The following is a 27,282-nucleotide window of genomic DNA, read 5'->3' as shown; positions in this document are numbered from 1 at the left end:
ACAAGCCCAGTACAAACACATCCCATCCTCCCATCTCACCACATATCGCCATATATCTCTCAAACTTCCTGAGCCCAGTACAAACACCACCAGGAAAGTCTCCGATAAGGGGACAGCCGTTCAAAGTTTTACTGAAAAAGCGGGAACCAAAAGAATTCCTTTGTTCCCCTGTAACTCTCATGCTATAAAAAGCAAACACTCGCATTGTTCAGGGCCCTCTTGTATGCTGTGGAATGGAGGGACCAGGTTCGAACTTGTAGTAAAGATCCTTGCCGCTTGGCTTTGACTCTGGACTCTGGTGGTCTTCTTTGGGGAACTAACGGTCTGGGCATAACATCGAGATATTAAATCCATTATGTGTTATTCTGTCATTGCTGGAAGTAGAAGTCTGTTCTTCCAGTTTAACTGATTTACTCTCTTCATTCTTGACCATCTTTATTTCTCTATTAGGCACAACCCAGTGCTTACATATCCTATGTGCCTTCCTGTTCAGGAGTGTTAAAATGGACAACTCTTTAGTGAGCTAATACAGATCATGCGGCTGCCACACAGAGTAGAATTGAGATGTGTTGTGTGTCACACGCGTCCATGTGAAGAGAGGCTGCCAGCAGGCTTTGTGTGAGCAACAAGGCTGTTTATTTCACCTGGGTGCAGTTGGGCTGAGTCTGAAAAAGGAGTCAGCAAAGGGTGGTGGGATTATCATTAGTTCTTACAGGTTTGGGATAGGCGGGCCGGGGGTGGATCTCACCAAGTGCATTCTCAAGGGCAGAGAGAATATTACAAAGTACCTTCTTAAGGGAAGGGGAATATCACAAAGTGCATTATCACAAGGGTGGGGAGGGTGTATTGTCATAAGGTCAATTGATCAGTTAGGGTGGGGCAGGAAAAGATCACAATGGTGGAATGTCATCTTTTGTGGTTCTTCAGTTGCTTCAGGCCATCTGGATGTATACCTGCAGGTCACAGGGGATATGATGGCTTAGCTTGGGCTCAGAGGCCTGACATTCCTGTCTTTTTATATTAATAAGAAAAACAAAACAAAATGGTGATGAAGTGTTGGGGTGGCGAAAATTTTTGGGGGTGGTATGGAGAGATCATGGGCAATGTTTCTCAGGGCTGCTTCGAGCGGAATTAGGGGCAGCGTGGGAACCTATAGTGGGAGAGATTAAACTGAAGAAAGATTTTGGGGTAAGGGGTGATATTGTGGGGTTATTAGAAGGAGCATTTGTTATATAGAATGATTGGTGATGGCCTGGATGCAGTTTTGTATGAATTGAGAAACTAAATGGAAGATACAAGGTCTGAATAAAAGGAAGAGGAAAACAGGTATTAAAGGACTAAGAATTGGGAGTACCCAGGACATCCAATTAGAGATTACCCAAGGGGGTTCAGCGTAATTATTTGTTTGGTTGGGGAGTTTTGGGGCTCTATCCTTGAGTTCTTTATGTTGTCATATACCAGGCCAGATTGATTTAGGTAAAAACAACACTCTTCATTTAAAAATATAGAGTCTGCTCTTTTTTTTTTTTTTAGCAGTGAGTAAGGTCGAGGTCTCGGTGGTTCTGGAGGAAAGAGAAATGCAAAGCCAGTAATTGTTTGTTAAGGAAGGATTAGAAATGGCTAGGAGAGAGTGAGTGAGATTGATAGTGTGGTGGAGATAGCCGGGGAGAGGTAGAGGGTGGCATAAGACGGGAATGAAAATAAGAGTGAGTGTAAAAGTAAAGAATAGGACTTCATCAGGGTGAAAGTATTGGAGTGTGCCCTGTCAGCAAAGATCATCTGTTCACTCCAAGAGGGAGTCAAGAGTGGCTGATTGGGGATAGTACCAGGAGATATCCACTATGATGGTTTGGAGGAAAAGTGTAAACCAGCAGTGTAAACAAGGGCAGGGTATTTACGAGTAGTTGAGAATGGTGAATAGGGGTATGGCTAGACAGAAGATAGGAGGGATGACAAGTTTTTGGGGCGCAGTCCAAGTAGTGGGAGTGACTGCGTAAAGCCCTGTTGCAAAAAGTAGGGTAAGGACAAATAGACCTAATAGAATGAAGGGATGTATTAGGCTCATAAGGTTTATTACTGTTATTCAGAAATGCAAGTGAGTTTAAGGGAAGTAGGGGAGAGTACTTGCGACTTCAGGCTGGCTGTCCGACGGACACAGCTTTATTCTGGAATGGTGAACCCAATGGGGAGGGTCTTGTAGGTGGACGGCAGTTGGGGTACTATAGATGACTAAGTAGGGTCTAGTCCATCGAGGCTGTAGAATTTGAGGGGTCAGATTCTTAACAAGAACTGATCATCCAGCTAGGGTGTCTTCATATGACTGGGAATCTGGAGTAGGCAAGAGAAGATTAGCAGCTTGGCAAATTTCCTGTGTAGCTTGCTGGAGGACTGGAAGATAATCACCTAGAGGGCTGGTTTCTGGAATGAGACTGGGGCCTAATGAAAAAGAGCGTCCATACAGGAGCTCAAATGGGCTGTACCCTGTAGCATCCCGAGGACAGGCCCGAATTCTGAGAAGGGCAAGTGGTAAAAGTACTGTCCAGTCCTTTTTAAGTTGGAGGCTGAGTTTGATGAGGTGTGTCTTTAAAAGACCATTAGTTCTTTCTACCTTTCCTGAGGATTGAGGGCGATAAGGAGCATGAAGTTTCCATTGAATGCCCAGGGACTGGGAGACTGCCTGAGTGACTTGATTAATAAAGGCCGGTCTGTTATCAGATTGTATAGAGGTGGAAAGGCCAAACCGAGGAAGTATGTCTGAGAGAATGGAAGAAATAACTGTGGTGGCCTTCTCAGACCGTGTGGGAAAGGCCTCTACCCATCCAGTGAAAGTGTTTACCCAGACCAAGAGGTATTTTAGTTTCCTGACTAGAGGCATGTGAGTAAAGTCAATTTGCCAGTCCTGGGCAGGGGCAAATCCCCGAGCTTGATGTATAGGGAAGGGAGGGGGCCTGAACAATCCCTGAGGAGTAGTAGAATAGTGGATGGAACCCTGAGAAGTGATTTCCTTGAGAATAGATTTCCATGATGGAAAGGAAATGAGAGATTCTAAGAGATGGGCTAGCAGCCTGTAACCTTCATAGACGAGGTTATGAAATGATGACAGAATAGAATGGGCCTGTGAGTCTGGAAGGAGATATTTTCCTTGGTCCAAGAACCATTTGCCTTATGTGGGAAAAGATTGATAGGTGGAAGTTTCAGTGGGAGAGTAGGTGGGAGTGACCAGTGAGAAGGAGAAAAACTGGCCATGAGGGACAGAAGTTGGAACGCTAGCTGCTTCTTTAGCTACCTTATCAGCAGAAGCGTTGTCCTGAGCGCTGAGATCTGATGCCTTTTGATGGCCCTTGCAGTGAATGATTCCAGCTTCCTTTTGAAGTAAAGTGGCCTTTGGAATTAAAGCGGCCTTGAGAAGAGTTTTTATTAAAGAGGCATTAATAATGGAGGATCCTTGTGTAGTGAGGAAACCTCTTTCTGCCCATGTAACAGCATGGTGGTGCAGGATATGGAAGGCATATTTAGAGTCAACATAAATATTGACGCACAGTTCTTTTGCAAGAGTGAGGGCCTGAGTTAAGACAGTGAGTTCGGCTTGCTGAGAGGTAGTGGAGGGGGGCAGAGCGGTAGACTCAATGATAGATGTGGAAGACACTATAGCATAGCCTGCCTTTGCCAGTGATTGGCGATTGGGCTTGGAAGAACTACCATCAATAAACCAAGTGTGATCAGGGTGAGGAACAGGAAAGAAGGAAATATGGGGAAATGAAGTGAATGCTGGGTAGATCAGAGAGATGCAGTCATGGGGGTCATGTGTGGTATCAGGAATAATGGGGGGGCCAGCCTGAAACAGTAAGGTCAAGTTGTTTGGACAGAAAGGCCACAGGGCACGGTCCCGGCTCTTGTGTAAGAATCCTGACCACACAGCCCTGCACTTTGGCTGTGTGTAATGAAAAAGGGTTGGGATGAGTTAGGGAGAGCTAGTGGGGAGCAGCTTTTAGGGCTGTTTTTTAAAGAATGGAAAGGGGAGTGGGGAAAGGATTGAGGATTTATGGGGTCAGCTAGGTTTCCTTTGTGAATTTATATAATGGTTTTGTCAGGATGGCAAAACTAGGTATCTAAAGGCGAAAGTACCTAACCATGCCTAGGAAGGAAAGGAGTTCTTGCTTTGTAGAAGGGGTTGAGGTTTGGGAGATTAGCTGGACATGATCAGCAGGGAGAGCACACATGTTTTCATGAAGAATTATGCCGAGGTAGGTAACGGTTGGGGAAGAAATTTGAGCTTTGGAGGGGATGTGCGATGTCCTTTTGAGAACAGATGTTGGAGGAGCAGGAGGGTGTCCTGTTGGGAAGATTTGTAGGAGGGGCTATCAAGTAGAAGGTTATCAAAATGCTTAATAAGTTGAGAAGCAGATGGATGGAAAGAAAGTAAATCATGAAAAAGGGCTTGACTAAAATAATGGGGACTGTCCCTGAAGCCTTCCGGCAGTACAGCTCAGGTAAGTTGCTGAGACTGATGGGTGTCTGGGTCAGTCCAAGTGAAAGCAAAAAAAGGCTGGGATGAATGGTGTAAAGGAATAATAAAGAAAGCATGTTTGAGATCCAGAACAGAATAATGGGTTGTGGAGGAAGGTACTGAGGGTAGGAAAGTATATGGGTTTGGCACCATAGGATGGATGGGAAGGATGATTTGATTAATAAGACGAAGATCCTGGACAGGCTTTATTCCCTTCAAAGCCTGTTGTGGGATGGCATACTGGCATTGAGCCAGGTAAGGCTGATTAGATTTTAATGGGATAGTAATGGGCATGTGATCGGTTGCCATGGAGGGAGTAAAGGTGTCCTATCACTTGTGGGTTAAGGTCGGGGGATACAATAGGAAGATGCAAAGGAGGCTTTGAACTGGGGAAAAGGGCAGCAGTGAGGTGTGGCTGTAGCCCAGGAATAGTCAGGGAAGCAGATAATTTAGTTAAAATGCCTCGATCTAATAAGGGAACTGGGCAGGTGAGGGTAACTAAAAAAGGAGTGCATAAAGGAATGTTGTCCAAGCTGGCACCAGAGTTGGGGAGTTTTAAGAGGTTTAGAAGCCTGGCCATCAATACCCACAACAGTTATGGAGACAAGGGAAACAGGCCCTTGAAAAGGAGGTAATAGAGTGGGTAGCCTCTGTATTGATTAAGAAGGGGATGAACTTACCCTCCACTGTAAGAGTTACCCAAAGTGTCTGTGATGGTCCAAGAGGCTTTTGAGGAGATCAGGCAGCGTCAGTTTTCAGCCACTCAGCTAAGAAGATCTGGAAAGGAGTCAGTCAGAGAGCCTTGGGCCAGAGTTCCAGGGCTCTGGGAGTGGCTGCCGGGCAAGTTGGACAGTCCGATTTCCAGTGGGGCCCCACACAGATGGGACAACAGCTTACGAGGAATCCCGGGTTGCGGGCATTCCTTGGCCCAGTGGCCAGATTTTCGGCAGTCGAAGCAAGATCCTGGGGGGAGGAGGTCCTGGAGGAATGCCTGGCTGCTGCAGTTCAGGCGTTTTGAAGTTCTTGTGTGCTGGAGATGTGGCTGGGGTTTGTCTCACAGCGGAGGCAAGTAATTGCAACTCTTCTCTATTATTGTACACCTTGAAGGCGAGGTTAATTAAGTCCTGATGTGTGTTGGGAGCAGATTGGGTAATAAAATGTATGTTGAGACTAAGACGGACTTCTGGCCCCTCTGGGTCTAGGGTGGTAAAACGTCTAAGGGTTGTTACCAAATGGGCCATGAACTGGGCTGGGTTTTCATATTTGATGAAAAAGAGTCTAAATGCTAACTGATTTGGGGAAGGTCTGAAGGTCTGATAGAGAAAAAGGAATATTAACCTTGATTATGCCTTTAGCACCAGCCACTTCTTTGAGAGGAAATCGTTGGGCAGGTAGGGGAGGGCTAGTCGTGGAACAAAACTGTAATCCAGACCGGGTGTGAGGAGGGGAGGTGATAGAAAGATTATAGGGTTGGGGAGCGGAGGCCAAGGAAGAATTGGGACCTGGCTCAGCCTGGTGAGGAGCAGCCTGGGGAGGAGGGGGAGAGGTCAGATGGGTCCGTAGAAGAAGAGGATTCAAAGGACTCAGAGCTTGGGGTGGAAACTGAAGGAACAGACAGGAGAGAAAGAAGAAAGATTTGCGACGAGTTGCATTGCGAGCAGAGACTAGGGAGGGACCAATGTGTAAAAGAATGCCTGGACGTTGGGCACCTCAGACCATTTGCCCATTTTTATGACAATAATTATCTGGATCTTGTAGGATGGAGAAATCAAAAGTGCCGTTTTCAGGCCATTTAGAGCCATTATCAAGTTTGTATTGGGGCCAAGCAGTGTTGCAGAAGAAAATAAGATGCTTAGGTTTTTAGGTCAGGCAAGAATTGAAGAGGTTTTAAGTTCTTGAGAGCACAGGCTAAGGGAGAAGAAGGAGGAATAGAGGTTGAAAGATTGCCCGTAGTGAAAGAGGCAAGCCCAGAGAAAAGAGAGGGTAGAGACATGGGGGGTGGGAGGGTGGTACTTGCCACCCAGGAGAGGTGGTGCTTGCCTCCCAGGGAAGGTGGTACTTGCCACCAACGTGAAGGTTCAAGGCAGGCATCCCCACGGTGATCAGACACCTCTGAAATGTGGGTGAATAATCAGGCAGGCATCCCCGCAGTGATTAAACACCAAGGGAAGACTGTCTTCCTGAGTCCGTGACCAGCACCGGAGTTTTGAGATCACGGATAAAACGCGTCTCCTCTGTCTCTACCAGAAAGGGAAAGGAACCAAAATTAAGGAAGGGAGAGATTGAAGGGTGGAGGGATAGCAAGAGAGGTTGGAGAAGAGAGTGAAAAGACTGCTTACCCGATTTAAAATTGGTGAGATGTTCCTTGGGCTGGTTGGTCTGAGGACCTGAGGTCGTAGGTGGATCTCCTCACGGAGTGAGGGCAAGGACAGGGGGCTGGTCTCCTAAAGGAGTCCCCCTGTCCCGGGTCTTCGGCACCAAATGTCATGCACGTCCATTTGAAGAGAGTCCACCAACAGGCTTTGTGTGAGCAACAAGGCTGTTTATTTCACCTGGGTGCAGGTTGGCTGAGTCCGAAAAAGGAGTCAGCAAATCGTGGTGGGATTATCATTAGTTCTTATAGGTTTGGGATAGGTGGGCCGGGGGTGGATCTCACAAAGTACATTCTCAAGGGCAGGGAGAATATTATAAAGTACCTTGTTAAGAGCAGGGGAATATCACAAAGTGCATTATCACAAGGGCAGGGAGGGTGTATTGTCATAAGGTCAGTTGATCAGTTAGGGTGGGGCAGGAACATATCACAATGGTGGAATGTTATCTTTTGTGGTTCTTCAGTTGCTTCAAGCCATCTGGATGTATACCTGCAGGTCACAGGGGATATGATGGCTCAGCTTGGGCTTAGAGGTCTGACATTATGCAGTTATGGGCTGTAGGTAGAAGTGATAGTTAGACTTTTGTATCAGAACTGTTGGCTTCTGGCCCTTTTTTGCTGACATGATACATATGGCCTAACTGAACCAACTGTTGCACTTAATTTCTTATGCTCCTATAGTGGACTGAAGGTTAATATCTCCCCAAAATTTGTATGTTGAAATACTAAACCTCTAGGTGATGGTATTGGGGAAGTGGGGCCTTTGGGAAGTGATAAGGTCATATGGCAGAGTCCTGTGAATCGCATTAACACCCTGCTCCTTCCCCACTTCCACCATGTGAGGGCACAGTGAGAAGGCACAATGAACCAGAAAGTGGACCCTCACCAGACACCAAATCTGCTGGTGCCTTGATCTTAGACTTGGCAGTCTCCAGAGATGTGAGACATAAGTTTCCATTGTTAAAAGCTACCAACTTTATGGTATTTTATTACAGCAGCCTAGATGGACTAAGACAGATCCTTAGTCTCCATATATTAGTCCATTCTTATGCTGCTATGAAGAAATATCCAAGACTTGGTCATTTATAAAGGAAAGGGGTTTAATTGACTCAGAGTTCCACGTGGCTGGGGAGGCCTCAGGAAACTTACAGTCATGGTGGAAAGGGAAGCAAAGTTGTCCTTCTTCACATGGTAGGAGGAGAGAGAAATATAGAGCGAAGAGGGGAAAGCCCCTTATAAAACCATTAGATCTCGTGAGAACTCACTATCAGAACAGCATGGGGCAACCACCCTCGTGTTCTGTTCACCTCCCATGAGGTTCCTCCCCCAACACGTGGAGATTACAATTTGAATTACAGTTCAAGATGAGATTTTGGGTGGGGACACGGCCAAACCATGTCATTCCACCTTTCTTATTCTGTCTTGGTTCATACAACTATACAACTCAATGTAAAAACAGACTCTTAAGGATCTGTTTTCACATAAAAAGACCTACCTTTTACTAATAACACCAGGAAGTAAATCAGAGCATTGAGTTAGCTTGCCAGTCATTGTGTGTCTGTAGCGATCTCATCTTCAGGTCTTAGTATGTATTTGTTTTTTGATTCTCTGGGCTTGCTTCTCCAGCTGTCATGGCATAAGGTTTTTATTTTAGAAGACTTGGTGGGGAAAATGGTGTTTAGTTGTACCAAATGGCTAAGGATTCTTGACGGTTAGTCTTGATGTAGCTGTGTGTAACTACTGCATGTGGTTTTAGAAACTTCAAACAATATTTCACAAATTAAAATAATGCCATAATTTAGAATGAGATTTTGTAGTTTACAAAGTACTTTCACATACATTATTTTATTAATCCCCATTGTAACCCTGCAGTGAGACAATATCCTCATGTTATAGATGATAAGCTGAGGCTCAGAGAGGTTAAGGGGTGAACTGGAATTTTAGGCTAGGCCTCCTGAGTCCTTAACCCAGTTCTTTTTCTACTGTTGTACAGTCTGCAACTTCACTGTTTACACGATTTGAGCAGATAATGAAGCTTAGGTTGCCAATAATTCTTAATATCCTGGATTATTTTGTAACCTGTGTAAAATTTCCTCACTCAACTTTATTGCTATGTATTCCTCCTGTTTGATGATTTTCTAAATAAATTTCTCAATTGTCTGGTAACTTTAGTTTCTTAAATGTTTCTTCTGCTTTTTTTAAAAAAAAATGTTCAAGCGTTTACATCTGTGCTTGTTAGCATTATGAATTTCGACTACACCAATCTTTTTCTCCTTTTTCTCTGTTCCTTTTTTAAAAATTTTTAGTTTCTCTTTTGATTTCAACCCGTTAGAGCTTAAATTCTCATGTGATTGTTTTATTTATAGCTAGTTAATCCTCCTGACTAGTAACTATTTTGACAGTCTGACATTTGTTTGCCATCTTCTGAACGCTGTGCTTCTCTTTTGTAACGTGAATTGTTTTTTTAATACATTTTTTCAAAACTTTAATTTCATTTATTCAACAAATAGTTAATATTTACTAGGTAAAAAAAAGATGGGAATGACCACTTCTACATCAAGTAAAAAGCTTTCCAGAGAAATTGATGCTTGATATGAGTCTTAAAGAAGGATGTTACATCAGCTGGGTGGGTGGCTCATGCCTATAATCCCAGCACTTTGGGAGGCCAACGTGGATGGATTGCTTGAGCCCAGGAGTTCAAGAGCATCCTGGATAACATGATGAAACCCCATCTCTACTAAAAATACAAAAAATTAGCTTGGGATGGTGGCGCATGCCTGTAGTCCCAGCTACTTGGGAGCTGAGGTGGGAGGATTACCTGAGCCCGGGAAGTCGAGGCTGCAGTGAGCCGTGATTGCTCCACTGCACTGCACTGCACTGCACTGCACTGCACTGCACTGCACTCTAGCCTGGGAGATGGGAGTGAGACCCTGTGTCAAAAAGAGTAAAATAGGGTATGCAGACACTACATTTAGATGTATTATAATGAAAATGTTTGAATTCATATTCACTTCTATTTCACCCTTTCAATTTTTCTATTTTTTGTGTATCATAATGAATCAAACATTTTAGAACAATAATATATATACATAATTTGTAAATATGTATACATAAGAATACTGAAAATATTTTTACCTTGGGTAAATGATCAGATTTAGAGAATTAACTGTTTTTAACTAGTTGGGAACCAGTGATCACTTATGCAAGGACTGTGTTTTGTGATATATAACTTGAAGAACTTAAAGTACATATTTCTGGACCCTATCTCCAGAGACTGGTTTATTAAGTTTAGGAAGGAATCTTAAAAAATCCATCTTTGCTGGGCGCGGTGGCTCACGCCTGTACTCCCAGCACTTTGGGAGGCCAAGGCAGGCAGATCACGAGGTCAGGAGTTCAAGACCAGCCTGGTCAACATGGTGAAACCCTGTCTCTACTAAAGATACAAAAAATTAGCCGGGCATGGTAGTGGGTGCCTGTAATCCCAGCTACTCGGGAGACTGAGGCAGGAGAATCATATGAACCCAGGAGGCGGAGGTTGCAGTGAGCCAAGATCACACCATGGCCCTCCAGCCTGGGTGACAGGGTGAGATTCCATCTCAAAAAAAAAAAAAAAAAAATCCATCTTTTAATTTAATTCCTCAGGTGATTCTGATTATAGGCCAGGTTTAGAAACCACAGGTTTAAATCATGGAAAATATGTAGAGTAGAAAGAGAAAATAGAAAAGTTTGAATGACACTGTGCTGATATTAAAAGTTTCAACTATGTTAATACATATTCTTTTGATTTTAATAATCTGATAGAATGGCTATAATCAGTGTGGAATTGATTGTATCTACTAAGCTAAAATCAACACTGAAAATTCAGACAACTGTTTTGCAGTTGTATACTCCATTTTATTTAGCAAGGTTTTTCTTCCATATCTATGCAGGTTATATCAAATTTTTTTTTCTTAGCTAAGTACCTAGAGAGAAATTTTTCCCTAAGCATATAAAATTCTGCATTGCCTAGATCCACCAAAATATTAAACTTGGAAGAGTTGATATAAAATGACCTATGATTTAAAGTCTCTTCTCCAAATTGAGATGCAAAGAATTGAGAATATATAAAAGCTACCTCCATGAATTAAAATTTGCAAAAAGGCTAAGAGTCTTATGTTGGAGTCCTAGCCCTGATACCTCAGATTGTGACAGTATTTGAAGATAAGACCTATAAAAGAGGTGATAAAGTTAAATTGAGACATTTAGGGTAGGTCCTAAACTTCCCTAATCCAGTCTGACTGGTGTCTTCACAAGAGGAGGGAATTTGGGCACACGGAGACACGAGAGACACACACACCCAGAGGAAAGGCCATAAGAAGACACAGCAAGAAGATGACCATCTGCAAGCCAAGGAGAGAGGCCTTAGATCAAATCAGACCTGCTGACACCTTAATCTTGGACTTCTAGCATCTAGAACTATGAGATAATAAATTTCTGTTGTTTAAGCCGCTCAATCTGTAGTATTTTGTACAGCAGCCCTAGCTAACTAATATAGAGACAATAAATCTTTTCATTAATTTTACAGCTACACTGCTGAAGCACTAAGACATATATGCAGGTTTTAAAACCCTTACAGCCTTGTTTCTTGAATCAAAATTAGTAAATGGTATTTAGGGTATACTTACATTGTCCGGAATTCTTTACCTCTATCAAAGTGGTTTGTAAATACTATTGACATTATCCCTTGTTGAAGCATTATTTAGTATTCTTAGCATGACTGTTATTTTCAAATGCGATCCCAGTTATATTTTGAGGTATAGGTATTTTTTATGTAAGATAAAATTCTGTATAATTGCTAACTACTATCCAACTTAGCAGCCAAGCTAAATGATTATTAGGATAATGATTAATTACTTTTGTCCTGCATTATTCTTTCAGATTACAGTTTCTAGCTAGTGAATGAACAAGTATTCGGGTATTCTAATGCAAGGTAGCATTTTGATGCTAGATCCTAAGTTACTACCTTTCATTCCATTTACCAATTAAATGTTTGATTTTTAACCATATATGTGTATGTGTATATATATATATATGTGTGTATATATATATGTGTGTATATATATATGTGTATATATATATATATGTATATATATATATATATATATATATATGTTGTTTTTTTTTTTGAGACAGAGTTTCACTCTTGTCGCCCAGGCTGGAGTGCACTGGCGTGATCTCGGCTCACTGTAACCTCTGCCTCCCAGGTTCAAGTGATTCTCCTGCCTCAGCCTCCCGAGTAGCTGGAATTAAAGCCGCCTGCCACCATGCCCGGCTAATTTTTTTTGTATTTTTGGTAGAGACAGGGTTTCACCATGTTGGCCAGGCTGGTCTCGAACTCCTGACCTCAGGTGATCTGCCCGCCTTGGCCTCCTAAAGTGCTGGGATTACAGGCATGAGCCACCATGCCCAGCCAACTTAATATATTTTTATCACCCATCTGAGTATTGTCAGCTTATTATTTTTAATTGTTGACTTTATTATGAAATATTTCAAAGATGTAAAAAAATATAATCAGCACCTCTTTCACCTACCTTAAGAAATTAAACTTTACAGATACAATCAAAATCTCCTGACTCCTCCATTCTCCGGTTTTTAATCCAGAAGTAACCACCATTCCAAATTTCTGTTTATTTCCATGCATTATTATTCCCATTGGCATTTTTTGCTTGTTTTAGCTTTATGTAAACAGTCTCATTCTGTTTGCATCCTCCTAAAACTTGCATTTTGGTTTAATACAGGTTTTCAAGATTTAACCATACTGATGCATATAGTTCCAGTGATTTGTTTTTACTGTGCATAGTAGTATTTCAATGCATGAATATACCACAGTTTATTTTCCTCTTTGGACATCTGGGTTGTTTGCAGGTTTGTTTGTTTTGCTATTACAAACATTGCTGTAATAGTTACAGCAATTGGCCAGGTGCGGTGGCTCATGCCTATAATCCCAGCACTTTGGGTGGCCAAGGTCGGTGGATCACCTAAGGTCAGCAGTTTAAGACCAGCCTGGCCAACATGGTGAAACCCTGTCTCTACTAAAAATACAAAACTTAGCTGGGTGTTGTTGCACGACACCTGTAATCCCACCTACTTGGGAGGCTGAGACAGGAGAATCACTAGAACTCTGGAGGCGGAGGTTGCAATGAGCTGAGATCGCACCACTGCACTCCAGCCTGGGCGACACAGCAATACTCCATCTCAAAATAATAATAATAGTAATAATAATAATAATAATAATAATAATTACAGCAATTATCTGGCACATTTGTGTCTCTGTACAAATGTGCCAGAATTTCTCTAGATTATATATTTAGGAATAGACTGTTTCAAATTCTCTCTCTGTCTCTCTCATTACCAGTGAATCTGAGCATATTTTACATCATAGTTTTGTTAACTATTTGGATTTCTCCTTCTGTAAAAATGTTGTTATATTTTAATCAGGAGACAGAAACCACTCTTAATTTTAACAGAGAGAGTATAACATAAATAATTACTGGCCAGGCACAGTGGCTCACACCTGTAATCCCAGTACTTTGGGAGGCTGAGGCGGGCAGATCACAAGGTCAGGAGTTCAAGACCAGCCTGACAAGCATAGTGAAACTCCATCTCTACTAAAAATAAAAATTAAAAAAAAAATTAGCCAGGCATGGTGGCGGGTGCCTGTAATCTCAGCTACTCAGGAGGCTAAGGCAGGAGAACTGCTTGAACCTGGGCCAAGGTCGCACCACCGCACTCCAGCCTGGGCAATAGTGTGAGACTGTCAAAAAAAAAAAAAAAAAAAAAACTATTAGCAGAGGAACAAAGTAACAGAGCAAAGAGAAGTGTGTAAAGAATACAGAAATAATAGATACAGGTAGCAGCCACTATCTGTGGAACTGAGATAGAGCACCCAAGGAAGAGACATTCCCCCTCAAGGTTGAGATTCAGACCTAGTTGGAGAGTGTGGCAATGGTCACAAAGTGCTGCCCCATGGGGACTGTTAGAAATCTGCCCTCGGGATAGTCTTCCCCAGGGAGGTGCCTAGCTGTGGAACTCATTGTAAGCTGCCTGAGTTAGGTGCTAAAAAAGTAGTCCAAGGGGAGTTACATAGCAGGTGACATTTCACTATGAAACTGCCAGGAGGTCTGGGGTGGTTGGTGCCAGGGAAACAGCTCATGGGAAGGTGCCACGGCTGTTAGCACCTGGACGCTGCCAAAAATTAAAATCTGCATCCTGCAGGAACCCAATAAGGTAAGCACACTGGAACCAGAAGGAGAAACACCTTCTTCTTCCAGCATCCTTCAAGTGTCATCTACTGGTAAAGCCTAATTGGACCAGCTGGCAAGAGAGAACTATTTACAGAGTTCAGCTCCATTATTGTAGAGCACACAAGGAAGGGTAGATTTAGAGCTGAGAGGCAGTAAGTGGATAATTTACACAGTATCATTTGCCCTTTTTTTTTTTTTTTTTTAATGTTCTGGGATACATGTGCAGAACGTGCAGGTTCGTTACATAGGTGTATATGTGCCATGGTGGTTTGTTGCACCTATCAACCCATCATCTAGATTTTAAGCCCCGCATGCATTACGTATTTATCCTGATGGTCTCCCTCCCTTGCTTCCTGACCCCTGGTGTGTGATGTTCTCCTCCCTGTATCCATGTGTTCTCATTGTTCAGCTCCCACTTTTGACTGAGAACATGGAGTATTTGGTTTTCTGTTCCTGTGTTTGTTTGCTGAGAATGATGGCTTCCAGCTTCATCCATGCAAAGGACATGAATGCATCCTTTTTATGGCTGCATAGTATTCCATGGTGTATATGTGCCACATTTTCTTTATCCAGTCTATCATTGATGAGCATTTGGGTTGCTTCCAAGTCTTTGCTATTGTAAATAGTGCTGCAGTGAACATATGTGTGCATGTGTCTTTATAGTAGAATGATTTATAATCCTTTGGGTATATACCCAGTAGCGGGATTGCTGGATCAAATGGTATTTCTGGTTCTAGCTTCTTGAGGAATTGCCACACTGTCTTCCACAATGGTTGAACTAATTTACACTCCCACCAACAGTGTAAAAGTGTTCCTATTTCTCCACAGCCTCACCAGCATCTGTTGTTTCCTGACTTTTTAATAATCGCTATTCTAACTGGTGTGAGAGGTATCTCATTGTAGTTTTGATTTGCATTCCTCTAATGACTAGTGATGATGAACTTTTTTTTCATGTTTTTTGGCCACATAGATGTTTTCTCTTGAGAAGTGTCTGTTCATATCCTTTGCCCACTTTTTGATGGGGTTTTTTTTTTCTTGTAGATTTAAGTTCCTTGTAGATTCTGGATATTAGACCTTTGTCAGGTGGGTAGATTTCAAAAATTTTCTCCCATCCTGTAGGTTGCCTGTTCACTCTGATGATAGTTTATTTTGCTGTGCAGAAGCTCTTTAATTAGATCCTACTTGTCAATTTTGACTTTTTGCAGTTGCTTTTGGTGTTTTATTCATGAAGTCTTTGTCCATGCCTATGTCCTGAATGGTATTGCCTAGGTTTTCTTCTAGGGTTTTTATGGTTTGGGGTTTTACATTGAAGTCTTTACTCCATTTTTGAGTTGATTTTTGTATAAGATGTAAGGAAAGGGTCTAGTTTCTGTTTTCTGCATGTAACTAGCCAGTTTTCCCAGCACCATTTATTAAATAAGGAATACTTTCCCCATTGTTTATTATAGTCAGGTTTGTCAAAGATCAGATGGTTGTAGATGTGTGCTGCTATTTCTGAGGTCTCTGTTCTGTTCTATTCGTCTGTATATTGGTTTTGGTACTAGTACCTTGCTGTTTTGGTTACTGTAGCCTTGTAGTATAGTTTGAAGTCAGGTAGTGTGGTGTCTCCAGATTTGTTCTTTTGCTTAGGATTGTCTTGGCTATACGGGCTCTTTTTTGGTTCTATATAAAATTTAAAGTATTTTTTTTCTAATTCTGCAAAGAAAGTCAATGGTAGCTTGATGGGAATATCATTGAATTTATAAACTACTTTAGGCAGTATGGTTATTTTCACGATATTGATTCTTCCTAACCATGAGCATAGAATTTTTTTCCATTTATTTGTGTCGTTTTTATTTTGTTGAACAGTGGTTTGTAGTTCCTCTTGAAGACGTCCTTCACGTCCCTTGTAAGTTGTATTCCTAGATATTTAATTTTGCTTCTAGCAATTGTGAATAGGAGTTCACTCATGATTTGGCTCTCTGCTTGTCTATTATTGGTGTATAAGAATGCTTGTGATTTTTGCACATTGATTTTGTGTCCTGAGACTTTGCTGAAGCTGCTTATCAGCTTAAAGAGTTTTTAGTCTGAGACCATGGGGTTTTCTAAATATACAATCATGTCATTTGCAGAGACAATTTGATTTCCTCTCTTCCTATTTGAATACTCTTTATTTCTTTCTCTTGCCTGATTGCCCTGGCAGAACTTCCAGTACTCTGTTGAATAGGAGTAGTGAGAGAGGACATCCTTGTCTTGTGCTGGTTTTCAAAGGGAATGCTTCCAGCTTTTGCCCATTCAGTATGATATTGGCTATGGGTTTGTCATAAATAACTCTTATTATTTTGAGTTATATTCTATTGATACCTAGTTTATTGAGAGTTTTTAGCATGAAGTTATGTTGAATTTTATCAAAGACCGTTTCTGCATCGATTGAGATAATTATATGGTTTTTGTCATTGATTCTCTTTATATGATGGATTACGTTTATTGATTTGCATATGTTGAACCAGACTTGCATCCCAGGGATGAAGCTGACTTGTATGTGGTGGATAAGCTTTTTGATGTGCTGCTGGATTTTGTTTGCCAGTATTCTATTGAGGATTTTCGCATCAATATTCATCAGGTATATTGGCCTAAAATTTTCTTTTTTGTTGTCTCTCTGCCAGGTTTTGGTATCAGGATGAGGCTGGCCTCATAAAATGAATTAGGGAGGATTCTTTCTCTATTGATTGAAATAGTTTCAGAAGGAATGGTACCTTGACTGTTTATCCAATTTGCCAGTCTGTGTCTTTTGATTGGGGCAGTTAGCCCATTTACATTTAAGGTTAATATTGTTACATTTGAATTTGATCCTGTCATTATGATCCTAGCTGGTTATTTTGCCCATTAATTGCTGCAGTTTCTTCGTAGCATTGATGGCCTTTACCATTTGTCATGTTTTTGCAGTGACTGGTACTGGTTATTTCTTTCCATGTTTAGTGCTTCCTTCGGGAGCTCTTGTAAGGCAGGCCTAGGGATAACAAAATCTCTCAGCATTTGCTTGTCTGTAAAGGATTTTATTTCTCCTTCACTTTCGAAGCTTAGTTTGGCTGAATATGAGATTCTGGGTTGAAAATCCTTTTCTTTAAGAATGTTGAATATTGGCCCCCACTCTCTTCTGGCTTGTAGAGTTTCTGCCGAGAGATCCGCCGTTAGTCTGATGGGCTTTCCTTTGTGGGTAACCTGACCTTTCTCCCTGGCTGTCCTTAACATTTTTTCCTTCATTTCAGCCTTGGTGAATCTGACAGTTATGTGTCTTGGGGTTGCTCTTCTCGAGGAGTATCTTTGTGGTGTTCTCTGTATTTCCTGAATTTGAATGTTGACCTGCCTTGCTAGGATGGGGAAGTTCTCCTGGATAATATCCTGAAGAGTGTTTTCTAACTTGGTTCCATTCTCGTGGTCGCTTTCTGGTACACCAATCAAACATAGATTTGTTCTTTTCACATAGTCCCATATTTCTTGGAGGCTTTGTTTGTTTCTTTTTACTCTTTTTTCTCTAAAGTTCTCTTCTCATTTTATTTCATTAATTTGATCTTCAATCACTGATATTTTTTCTTCCACTTGTATGAATCGGCTATTGAAGCTTATGCATGGGTCCCGAAGTTCTTGTGCCATGGTTTTCAGCGCCATCAGGTCAGTTAAGGTCTTCTTTACACTGTTTATTCTTGTTAGCCATTTGTCTAATCTTTTTTCAAGGTTTTTAGCTTTCTTGTGATGGGTTAGAACATGCTCCTTTAGCTCAGAGAAGTTTGTTATTACCGACCTGAAGCCTACTTCTGTCAACTCATCAAACTCATTCTCCGTCCAGTTTTGTTCCCTTGCTGGTGAGGAGCTGCAATCCTTTGGAGGAGAAGAGGTGCTCTGTTTTTTGGATTTTTCAGCTTTTCTGCTGTGGTTTCTCCCCATCTTTGTGGTTTTATCTACCTTTGGTCTTTGATGATGGTGACCTACAGGTGGGGTTTTGGTGTGGATGTCCTTTTTGTTGATGTTGATGCTATTCCTTTCTGTTTGTTAGTTTTCCTTCTGACAGTCAGGTCCCTCAGCTGCAGGTCTGTTGGAGTTTGCTGGAGGTCCACTCCAGACCCTATTTGCCTGGGTATCACCAGCGGAGGCTGCAGAACAACAAATATTGCTGCTTGATCCTTCCTCTGGAAGCTTCGTCCCAGAGGGGCACCCGCCTGTTTGAGGCGTCTGTCGGCCAATACTGGGAGGTGTTTCCCAGTCAGGCAACACAGGGGTCAGGGACCCACTTGAGGAGGCAATCTGTCCATTCTCAGAGCTCAAATGCCCTGCTGAGAGAATCACTGCTCCCTTCAGAGCTGTCAGCCAGGGATGTTTAAGTCTGCAGAAGCTGTCTGCTGCCTCTTGTTCAGCTGTGCCCTGCCCCCAGAGGTGGAATCTATAGAGGCAGTAGGCCTTGCTGAGCTGCAGTGGGTTCTGCCCAGTTTGTGCGTCCTGGCCTCTTTGTTTACACTGTGAGCTACTTAAGCCCCAGCAATGGCAGATGCCCCTTTCCCCCGCCAGGCTACAGCCTCAAAGGTTGATCTCAGACTGTTGCGCTAGCAGTGAGCAAGGCTCCGTGGGTGTGGGACCTGCCAAACCAGTCACAGGAGGGTATCTCCTGGTCTGCCAGTTGCTAAGACTGTGGGAATAATGCAGTATTTGGTGAGGAGTGTACCATTTCTCCAGGTACAGTCTGTCACAGCTTCCCTTGGCTAGGAAAGGGAAATCCCGTGACCCTTTCTGCTTCCTGGGTGAGGCGACGCCCCACCGTGCTTCAGCTTGCCCTCCGTGGGCTGCACCCACTGTCCAACCAGTCCCAATGAGATGAACCAGGTACCTCAGTTGGAAATGCAGAAATCATTCACTTCTGTGTCGATCTCACTGGGAGCTGCAGACCAGAGCTGTTCCTATTTGGCCATCTTGGAAGGGACCCCTATTTCTTCTAGATTTTCTGTTTTATTTGCATAGAGGTGTTTATGGTATTATCTGATGGTAGTTTGTATTTCTGTGGGATTAGTGGTGATATCCCTTTTATCATTTTCATGTGCCTATTTGATTCTTCTCTCTTTTCTTCTTTATTAGTCTAGCTAGCAGTCTATTTTGTTAATTCTTCTCTCTTTTCTTTATTAGTCTAGCTAGCAGTCTATCAATTTTGTTAATCTTTTCAAAAACCAAGCTCCTGGATTCATTGATTTTTTGAAGGGTTTTTTGTGTCCTCTATCTCCTTTAGTTCTGCTCTATTTCTTGCTTCTGCCAGCTTTTGAATTTGTTTGCTCTTGCTTCTCTAGTTCTTTTCAATGTGATGTTAGGATGTTGGTTTTCTATCTTTCTTGCTTTCTGATGTGGGTATTTAGTGCTATAAATTTCCATCTTAACACTGCTTTAGCTGTGTCCCAGAAATCCTCGCTCGTTGTCTCTTTGTTCTCATTGGTTTCAAAGAACTTCTTTATTTCTGCCTTAATTTCATGATTTACCCAGTAGTCATTCAGGAGCAGGTTGTTTGATTTCCATGTAGTTGTGTGGTTTTGAGTGAGATTCTTAATCCTGAGTTCTAATTTGATTGCACTGTGGTCTGAGAGACTGTTTGTTATGATTTCCATTCTTTTGCATTTGTTGAGGATTGTTTTACTTCCAATTATGTGGTCATTTTAGAATAAGTGCTATGTGGCACTGAGAAGAATGTATATTCTGTTGATTGGGGTGGAGAGTTCCGTAGATGTCTATTAGGTCATCTTGGTCCAGAGTTGAGTTCAAGTCCTGAATATCCTTGTTAATTTTCTGTCTCATTGATCCATCTAATATTGACAGTGGTAGTTAAAGTCTCCTATTATTATTGTGTGGGAGTCTTAAGTGTCTTTCTAGGTCTCTAAGAATTTGTTTTATGAATCTGGATGCTCCCGTATTGGGTGTGTATATATTTAGGATAGTTAGCTCTTCTTGTTGCATTGATCCCTTTACCATTATGTAATGTCCTTCTTTGTCTTTTTTGATCCTTGTTGGTAAAGTCTGTTTTATCAGAGATTAGGATTGCAACCCCTGCTTTTTTTTCCCATTGCATTTGCTTGGTAAATGTTCCTCCATCCCTTTATTTTGAGCCTTTGTGTGTCTTTGCACATGAGATGGGTCTCCTGAATACAGCACACCAATGGGTCTTGACTCTATCCAATTTTCCAGTCTGTATCTTTTAATTGGGGCAGTTAGCCCATGTACATTTAAGGTTAATATTGTTATGTGTGAATTTGATCCTGTTATTGTGATGCTAGCTGGTTATTTTGCACATCATTTGATGTGTTTTCTTCATAATGTCATTGGTCTTTATATTTTGTTTTCTTTTTGCAGTGGCTGGTATCGGTTTTTCCTTTCCATATTTAGTGCTTCCTTCAGGAGCTCTTGTAAGGCAGGCCCAGTGATGACAAAATCCCTAGGCATCTGCTTGTCTGTAAAGGATTTTATTTCTCCTTTGCTTATGAAGCTTAGTTTGGCTGGATATGAAATTCCGGGTTGCAAATTCTTTTCCTTAAGAATGTTGAATATTGGCCCCCACTGTCTTCTGGCTTGTAAAGTTTCTGCAGAGAGATCTGATGTTAATCTGATAGGATTCCCTTTGTAGATAACCTGACCTTTCTCTCTGGATGCCCTTAACCTTTTTTTCCTTTGTTTCAACCTTGGAGAATCTGATCATTATGTGTCTTGGGGTTGCGCTTCTTGAGCAGTATCTTAGTGGTGGTCTCTGTGTTTCCTGAATTTGAATGTTGGCCTGCCTTGCTAGGCTGGAGAAGTTCTCCTGGATAAGATCCTGAAGTGTGTTTTCCAACTTGACTTCATTCTCTCCACCACTTTCAGGTATACCAGTTAAACTTAGGTTTCGTCTTTTCACATAGTGCCATATTTCTTGGAGGCTTTGTTCATTCCTTTTCATTCTTTTTTCTCTAATCTTTTCTTCATGCCTTATTTCAGTCAGGTGATCTTCAATCCCTGATATCCTTTCTTCCACTTGATCGATTTGGCTATTGATTCTTGTGTATGCTTCATGAAGTTCTCGGACTGTGTTTTTCAACTCCATCAGATCATTTATGTTCCTCTTTAAACTGGTTATTCTAGTTAGCAGTTCCTGTAACCTTTATCAAGGTTCTTAGCCTCCATGCATTGGGTTAGAACATGCTCCTTTAGCTCAGAGGAGTTTGTTATTACCCACCTTCTGAAGCCTACTTCTGTCAACTCGGCAATCTCATTCTCCATCCAGTTTTGTGACCTTGCTGGAGAGGAGTTGCGATAATTTGGAGGAGAAGAGGCTTTCTGGTTTTTGGAATTTTCAGTGTTTTTGCACTCATTTTTCCTCATCTTCGTGGATTTATCTACCTTTGATCTTTGAGGCTGATGACCTTTGGATGGGGTTTTTGTGTGGTGGTCTTTTTTGTTGATGTCGTTGCTTTCTGTTTGTTAGTTTTTCTTCTATTAGTCAGGCCCCTCTCCTGCAGGTCTGCTGCAGTTTGCTGGAGGTCCACTCCAGACCCTGTTGACCTGCAGTGGAAGCTGCAGAACAGCAAAGATTGCTGCCTGCTCCTTCCTCTGGAAGCTTTGTCCCAGAGGGGCACTGGCCTGATGCCAGCCAGAGCTCCCCTGTATGAGGTGTCTGTCAGACCCTGTTGGGAGATCTCTCCCAGTCAGGAGGTATGGGGGCTAGGGACCCACTTGAGGAGGCAGCCTGTCCCTTAGCAGAGCTGGTGCACTGTACTGGGAGAATCACCCTTGTCAGTATCAACTGCTCTCTTCAGAGCCGGCAGGCAGGAAAGATTAAATCTGCTGAAGCCTCGTGCCCACAGCCACCCCTTCCCCCAGGTGCTGTGTCCGAGGGAGATGAGAGTTTTATCTGTAAGCCCCTGACTGGCGCTGCTGTCTTTCCTTCAGAGGTGCTCCGCCCAGTGAGGAGGAATCTAGAGAAGCAGTCTGGTCACAGCCGCTTTGCCCCGCTGTGGTGAATTCCACCCAGTCCAGACCTGCCAGGCTCCTTAGCACTGTCAGGGGAAAACCACCTACTAAAGCCTTGGTAATGGTGGACGCCCCTCCCCTCACCAAGCTCCAGTGTCCCTGGTCGACTTCAGACTGCTGTGCTGACAGTGAGAATTTCAAGCCAGTGGTTCTTAGCTTGCTGGGCTCCATGGGAGTGGGACCCACTGAGTGAGACCACTTTGCTCCCTGGCTTCAGCCCCCTTTCTAGGGAAGTGAAGTCTCACTGGGGTTCCTGGAACCACTGGGTTTTGAAAAAAACTCCTGCAGCTAGCTCAGTGTCTGCCCAAACAGCTGCCCAGTTATGTGCTTGAAGCCCAGGGTCCTGGTGGTGTAGGCACACAAGAGAATCTTCTCATCTGCAGATTGCAAAAACCATGGGAGAAGCATAGTAACCCAGCTGGGTAGCACAGTCCCTCATGGCTTCCCTTGGCTGGCGGAGGGAGGTCCCCTGGCTCCTTGCGCTTCCCAGGTGAAGTGACGCACCACCATGTTTCTGCTCACTCTCCGTGGGTTCATTTCTCCAGTGAAATGAACTGGGCACCTCAGTTGGAAATGCAGAAATCACCTGCCTTCTGCATTGGTCTCACTGGGACCTGCAGACCAGAGCTGTTCCTATTCGGCCATCTTGGCCTCTCCTCCTTTGCCCATATTTTAAAATAGAGTTTCTCATACTTTTTTTTTTTTTTTTTTTTTGGCTTGTACAGGGTTTTTTTTTAAAAAAAGAAAAAGAAAATATAGAATGGCTATATGCATTATAAATAATTTCTTCTAGTTCTAACCCTTTTTTAAAAAATAGTGAAAGATGGCCAGGCATCTTGGCATATGCCTGTAATCCCAGCACTTTGGGAGGGCGAAGCAGGCAGATCACTTGAGGTCAGGAGTTTTGAGACCAGCCTGGCTATCATAGCGAAACCCTGACACTACTAAAAAAAAAAAAAATAGAAAAGTTAGCCAGGTGTGGTGGTGCACCCCTATATTCCTGGCTACTCTGGAGGCTGAGGCAGGCGAATTGCTTGAACCTGGGAGGCGGAGGTTGCAGTGAGCTGAGATCGCACCACTGCACTCCAGCCTGGGCGACAGAGCGAGACTGTGTCTCAAAAAACAAAAAAAAAGTGAAAGTCACATTTAAATTATTACATATTTCTTTACCAAGTGACTCTAACGTATCTTTTTTTATACTCAGGCACTCTTCATGATTTTCAATATCATGAATAGCATTCAACCAGTTTTGTTAAAGTCAAGCAGGGCTTAGTGATAGGTGTGAAGAACGTCTACCATTGTCTTGCAATAATAAAGAATGTGTAGGCTCCACAAATTATACTGGTATAGATGATAGATGCTGTAAAGACTATTCCACATGTTACTTACACAAATAGGAATAGAAAATAGTCGATAAGGACATAGATGTTTTTATAAGCAGATTGATAAGTTATATTAGTAATGTAGAATAAGAGATATAGGTGTTGAATATCATAGGCATGGAGAGCATGCAAAAAACTTAGTCACCATAGAAAATGGTTTTATTTATGGTAATTTGAGAAAAGACCTGTTTGAAAAGGCTTTGATATAGCAATTAATTTTACCTAGCTAAATTCATGTCACATTAAACTGTGTAACTTTTTTTTTTTTTTTGAGATGGAGTCTCGCTCTGTTGCCAGGCTAGAGTGCAGTGGCACGATCTCAGCTCACTGCAACCTCTGCCTTCCGGGTTCAAGCGATTCTTCTGCCTCAGCCTCCCAAGTAGCTGGGACTACAGGAGTGCGCCACCATGCCCAGCTAATTTTTGTATTTTTAGTAGAGACACGGGGTTTCACCATGTTGGCCAGGATGTTCTCGATCTCTTGACCTCATGATCTGCCCAGCCTCTCAGAGTGCTGGGATTACAGGTGTGAGCCACCACGCCAGGCCCTGTGTAACTTGTTATATTCATCTAAGACTGATACAGATTAGCAGTAGACAAAGTTGACAGTAGAGACACAGACAATGTTTAACATTACTCTGTGGTCAAAATCCTTTCAATATAAGCAGTATATATAGCTTCCACGACAAAGCTCCCTTTCATAATCAATTAAGGCAATGCCTTGAAAATGTAAATTTATATTTACCCTATTCTGTTTACTAAGGGAAGTGTTAAAGACTTCAGGAAGTGTTCTGTGCTTTCAATTGGACAGTTAGCTTTGGGATATCTTAATTATCCACAATATTACATTTCAATAACCAGACTAATTTTAATGAGGTTGTAAAGAAATGAGGTTGCAAAGAAATTGTACCTGAATAGCTGAAACCTTGTATTTCTGTTCAACTCTAGTTCTGTAAAATGGATTTTAATTCAATGTATATTACATATCAAGCATTAAAGTGAAAAATTCTTAATTTGCTGAGTCTAATGTATTTTTGGGGGAGGGGTAATAAACTTCAAAGATAATTACCAAAACACCAAGATACCTAGCCTCCTCTTGGTAATGCATAACAGCTTTTGCATGACCTGTACAGGAAAACTCAAAGTCTACAGTACACAGGTACCAACCTGCCTTTTGTCTTTCTAATTCAGAAAAAGCCTGATGCCTGTGCTGTAAGCACGTTAACTACAGGGAAGAAGGAAGAGTCATTATCACCAATAGCTACCGAGTCCTAGCTACTGTTAAAAAAAAAAATGATTTATGGGATATAGTCTTTACCCTAATGGAGAAATAAATGCTTGATGGTCTAAATTATAACTTAGAATATGTTTTTCTATAAGAAAACATAAAGGATGGTTTGATGGCAACAGTGCATTAATACATTAGATATTTAATAGTTCAGGGGCTGATCTGGATTAGACAATCCAAAGTGCTGGGATTACAGGCGTGAGCCACCACGCCCGGCCACATAAATATCTTTATTGTGAATGTATTCCTACTCACACATGAGATCCACTCAAGCATTTGCATAGTAGAAAATGAACCTTAGAATTATTTTTCAGTCAAGAAGAACCCATGTTCTTCTTTTGATTTCAATAAAGACCATTCTTCCTAGCAATTGTAATTAGGATAATGACTTAGTTATTTTCTCTTTTTTTGAGACGGACTCTCGCTGTGTCACCTAGGCTGGAGTGCAGGTGCGATGGTGTGATCTCAGCTCACTGCAGCCTCCGCCTCCCGGGTTCAAGAGATTCTTCTGCCTCAGCCTCCTGAGTAGCTGGGATTACAGGCGTGTACCACCAAGCCCAGCTAATTTTATATTTTTAGTAGAGACAGGGTTTCACCATGTTGGCCAGGCTAGTCTCGAATTCGTGACCTCAGATGATCCGCCCACCTCAGCGTCCTTAAGTGCTGGGATTACAGGTTTGAGCCACCACGCCTAGCTATGATAGTTACTCTTATCTTTTGAGTTCTCAAGATGTATGAAGACATAACACCTGTATCTAAGAATTCCAGAGAAGGGAGGAAGACTAAATAGAATACAGTTAAGAAAAATACTGACAGACATGTGCAGAATTATTTCAGTGAAATCATAGAAGGTGAAGAAAGGCTTTCCTGAAGAAGTAAATATAAAAGCTAGCTAAATGTAGAAAATAGGCACAAGCATCCCAGATAGAAGGAACAGCATATGCAAGATACAGAAGTAAGAACCAGCACAACACATTCTGGGTTTTAAGGAGGAGAGAGGAAATGAAGGGAATCTGAATGTATGGGCATGTACTTACATATACACTTGCTTGTGAGTAGGCACTGGGTAATGGTGGTGAGAGTGTTGCAGAGTTGAAACTAGGGATACTGAGTTTACGTAGGAGGCTTCTGAAATAAAACAAGAAATGATTAGTGTGAACTCAAATAATGACTGTAGGCCTGATAAACAAGGGATGAATTTGAGAGTGATTTAGGAGATGGAATAAACGGCATTTAGTGTCCAGTTGTAAGAAGTACTTGAGGAGGCAGCATCTTGGATGAGTCCCAGGTTTCTGCCTTGGGTAGCCACCTAAATACTGTCAGCTTTCCATTCACTGTGATAGGGAATACAGGTGGAAAAATGGGTGTGTGTTTTGTTTTGTTCAATTTTTTTCCAGGAAGCTAAGGGTTTCATGACTATTTGTGGTTGAACACCAGTAAAGAACCTCTATTGCTTGGGAGGTGAGAACTAAATGAGAGCTGAAAATGCATTTTGTATTTGAGAGTATAGGTTGTATTATGTAGTAGAAAGAGCTTGAATGAACTTTGAACTCAAACTTTGCTTGGAATCTTGGTTCTCACATTACTAGTAGCTATGTGCCTTTAAGCAAATTATTTAGTTTCACTAAGACTTAGCTTATTCATTTGTAAAGTTGGGAGAATGATAGCCTTTTAAGATTATTGTTAAATGAGATGAGCTTCTGGGTCTGGAAGATAAATGGCAACTGTCCAAATCTAAATCTCTCCGCATGCCCTCCCCAAAAGCTGTAAGAACAAAAGGACTCCACAGACACATGCACACACACATATATATACACAGAAACCATACATAACTCACACTTTCAGCACTACTGCAAGACAGATGATACCATGAATTTTTAATTACCTTTATACAAGGAAATAGCACATTACAATGGTTCCTGTTGCTGCTACAAACCTGTGAGTGGGAAGAGCTGGGTAAGGAAAGGCTTAAGAGACTGAGAAAATAGGAGAAGGGAACAGAGGTTAAAATAAACCACAGGCAACATCACCCTCAGAAAAAGTCCTCAACGTTGCCAGATACAAAGACAGGCCTAGGACTTGGTAATTTATAGAACTAGCTACAGGAAGCTGTATGAAAGTGAGAGGGGCCACAAGCAGCAGCTTCAGAGTAGCATTGCTCCTAGAAGAGACAGAGAAAAGAACGATACCTCTTGGAGGCATGGCAGCAAGAGGAAAGAAGGAAGTGGGGATAAAACTGAGGCTTCTAGAGAAATGAAAGAGAAACAAGGCACGGCAACCCAACCCCCACCCAACAACTCCACCGTAACACCATCCATTATAGGCGCTCCTCTTTACTAATCTGCAGAAGTGAATGCTCTTAAACTAAGAACCCAAGAACCCTATTCACAAAATGCTCAAGAATAGAAATGAATCAAATGCTACACAAAGCTACTTTAAGAG

At 42.1% G+C, this 27,282-nt stretch overlaps 1 protein-coding gene and 1 long non-coding RNA gene across 9 annotated transcripts in view; one reads left to right on the top strand and one right to left on the bottom strand.

Moving 5' to 3' along the window:
• Nucleotides 1–27,282, top strand: part of DDHD1 (DDHD domain containing 1) — a 106,480-nt gene that overhangs the window by 17,296 nt on the left and 61,902 nt on the right. The window lies entirely within an intron of this gene.
• LOC134757123 (uncharacterized) lies at nt 8,382–26,889 on the bottom strand. Its single transcript, XR_010130748.1, has 3 exons — nt 26,726–26,889; nt 25,878–25,968; nt 8,382–8,504 (listed from the first exon to the last, which is right to left on the bottom strand). It is a non-coding gene; the product is annotated as an uncharacterized lncRNA (long non-coding RNA).

The sequence above is a fragment of the Gorilla gorilla genome, chromosome 15, assembly GCF_029281585.2.
Source record: "Gorilla gorilla gorilla isolate KB3781 chromosome 15, NHGRI_mGorGor1-v2.1_pri, whole genome shotgun sequence".
NCBI lineage: Eukaryota > Metazoa > Chordata > Mammalia > Primates > Hominidae > Gorilla > Gorilla gorilla.
Note: the sequence above shows the minus strand (reverse complement) of the source record. Positions and strands in the feature narration are given on the sequence as shown.